Genomic DNA, 3,132 nt, shown 5'->3' with positions numbered 1-3,132 from the left:
AGACAACAACATTAAACTATGCAGTCCTGTGATGATAAAAACAGAGGAGCTGTGTCCTTCCTTCCTTTCTCAAGGAAGAGAAATTATTTTTAAATTTGAACATGTTCTCAAGTTATTTGCTGCTTGCCACTTTGTCTATGACAGTGCAGACTGTCTCAATAATGGCAAGATTGATAAGCTAGGTAAGTGAAAGAAAAAAACCCGACTTTCATGGAAAACATGAATACAATGATAAGAACATGTGTTAAGTCTGTTCCACCTTTTCTTGTTTTCTTGTTGCATAGGAAGACATCACAAATTTTCTTCTGTTAATTAGAGAAAAATTCCCAGAGATGACAACAAAGCTCCATTTGCTACAAGAACATGTTTGCCCTTTTCTTCAACAATGGCACATGGGCCTTGGATTCTATGGTGAACAACGGCAGTCTGGAACTAGCAGGGAGGCTCCCAAACCTAAAGAGAGAAATTTAAAATGAAAAGTGAATGAGTAAAACTCTTTCCTTTTCATCTACATCTACATTTATGAATTGACAACGCTTTCACATCAAGTCAATAATTGGATAATTAAATTACAATATCATTAAGTAACAGAGTTAAGTAAAATATTCATAAGTTATATATATATATATATATATATATAATGACAATTTAAAAATAGTAATGAACTTATTTCATTTAAAAAATGTATAAGATATATATACAAATAAGAAAATAATAACAGCAATTAATCATTTCTGATGTGTAAGACACAGTTATTTTTAAATGATAAGTACTTTAAACTAGCACGAATGTTACTTGGTAAAGTATTCCAGTCCCTTATTGTCCTTGGAAGATAACTATAAAGATAATAATCATGATTGCAACTTGGTTGAATAATGAAATATTAGGAAAAGATCTAGTGAAATACAGTTCAGGTAGGAAATAATTAGGTATTGGCAACGCTATCAAGTTATTAACTGCTAAGTAACATAACCTCAATCGATGAACTTTACCTCTGTCCTGTAATTTATCTAAGTTCCCGTCCTCGTGCTAAATCACTCTTTTAACATTTCTGTAACCGAAGAGATTTGTCATAATCTCTTTTAAGAATCTGGCTCCGCGTCGCTGGACTGCCTCAGTCTTGTCAATCTGGCAATGTATCGGTTCTTGACTAAGAACGAGTACTTTGTATATAAATGTAATGTAATTTATTTGCTTAAGGTCTAATTTTGACGAATAAAAGTGTTACCGCACTCTTTGGAACAAAAACTAAAGCTTTCCAGTCGTTTACAGACTGTTTTCCTTGAAATTCAGTACCTTCGAAATTAAAAATGGAGTAGCAAAACGGTCGATCCAAACATATTAAAAGCGCCTCGAATAGAGTCTCAAACAATTCTGATTAGCACACATACCTCTGTAGCTGTTCAGTAAGGTTTTAAGTTTTCCCTTGTGACTCTTGCTTTGCTGGAAAAAATTCAGGCCTTTTCCAAATTGAAATCAAATCTTCTAGTCGATTTCATACAGTGTGCTTATTGGAATCCACATTAGCAACGTGTTTTTGTCGAACACAGGCAAAATTTGAAGGATTTTACTCAAATTTTCGACAGCAAGTGCCTCTTCGATGAACGTGCATCCGCCATGCTAAAATTCCACTCGCATACATTACATACGCAGCAAGATTTCATTGGTTAAACTAGATCTTAGCCCGAGGGTTACCATGGACACTAGATTTATGCAAATAAATAATTTGGTGTTAACCAGAGAAGTTATAATTAACTCGATGTTTCTTGTAGACCACCTGCGCGAACTAAATTTCCACTGCGAAACAACCGTGGGTATCGTCCTTGGTTTTGTTTCGCTTTGTTATGCTTTGTTTTATTTAATTTTTTGGGCTGACCACAATTCTCATTCCAAAATTGAATCATTCTTGAAATTTTACCATCATTTTCTTTTTTTTTTTTTTTTAGCGTTCATCAACACTTGAGGAGTTGCTTATTGTGAAGATTCGCCAAAAGGCACCCAATTTCTCCTGATTACTAAGTTTCAAGCTGCCATTATGTCTGCTATCATAACAGCAGTTTTCAAAGCGACTATTGGATGGCTTGTGGATAAAGGCAGAGATGAGGCGGCGAAAAAGTTTAAAGATGGCGACGTAACAGATCAACAGCTTCGCAGCATCATCATCCGAGAAATCGATGACATGAAGTCAAAGCTGAATGGATTATCAAGGAAAGATTTGTTAACCAGTATTATACTTTTTAGAGAAGGAATCGAGTTGCTGTATGAAGTATTTGAATGGACAAGGTCGAGGAGTGAGTATGTCACGGATACAGCACAAGCGGCTTGTGCGAAAGCTGTGTCGTTCACTGAAGGAATGAAAGACTTGGAGCTTACTGAATCTGCCACAAGAAAGCTTAACATTGCAAAGGAGAGATTCAAACGTGCTCGTGAAAGAGCAACAGATGCCTTTTCTAATGAAGCGCTATCAACAATCGACCGCATCTTAGCAATGCAGTACCGAGTGATGGCAACAGTATTAGAAACAATAGACCATCCCGAGGATGCTGTAACATCATGTCGAGTGTGTATTGAAGACATAAACGGTCTGCCAGTAGTTAAGCGAAGTCTTCGAAAACAGCTCAAAACAGGAAGCAGGTCAGTGAAAAGCTTGTTTAACAAAGAAGAACGACGAAAAGTTATTTCCGGTGTCTGTCTTGTCAACCGTGTCGCCTACGAGGTCATTCAAACAGTACCCGTTAAAGAACCATTGCCACGGCTGCCCATGATTGATACAGGAAAGGAGAAAGTTGATGTGCTGCGAGACTGGAGAGTAAAATTAATACTTTGTAATCAGGGTTGGGGGAACTGTAGTGTATTATGGACACTTGGTCATGATTGCAAAGAGAAACAAGGGTTAAATTATCCGCTTGATATCGCTATTAACTCAAGCGGGCAATATATTGTAGCAGACGATGACTTGACAATCAAGGTGTTTGACAACAGTGGCAAGTTTAGGCAACGTGTCAGTCTTCCTCCTCTTACTGATGACAGCGGTAAACAGCTATCGATTGATACCTTGCCGGTTCATCTGGCCACAGATATGAATGACAACATTTATGTGCTGGTCAGAGAACGTCGTCGTAAGGACTCACA

The 3,132-nt window shown here is 37.2% G+C and overlaps 1 long non-coding RNA gene across 1 annotated transcript; it reads right to left on the bottom strand.

Annotated features, from left to right (window-relative positions):
* LOC136284012 (uncharacterized) lies at nt 1-1,610 on the bottom strand. Its single transcript, XR_010719024.1, has 3 exons — nt 1,392-1,610; nt 993-1,128; nt 1-453 (listed from the first exon to the last, which is right to left on the bottom strand). It is a non-coding gene; the product is annotated as an uncharacterized lncRNA (long non-coding RNA).
* Nucleotides 1,611-3,132: the final 1,522 nt, after the last annotated feature.

Source organism: Pocillopora verrucosa, chromosome 10 (genome assembly GCF_036669915.1).
Source record: "Pocillopora verrucosa isolate sample1 chromosome 10, ASM3666991v2, whole genome shotgun sequence".
NCBI classification, from domain to species: Eukaryota; Metazoa; Cnidaria; class Anthozoa; order Scleractinia; family Pocilloporidae; genus Pocillopora; species Pocillopora verrucosa.
The sequence above is the reverse complement of the archived record's forward strand: the minus strand, read 5'-3'. Positions and strand labels throughout refer to the sequence as shown.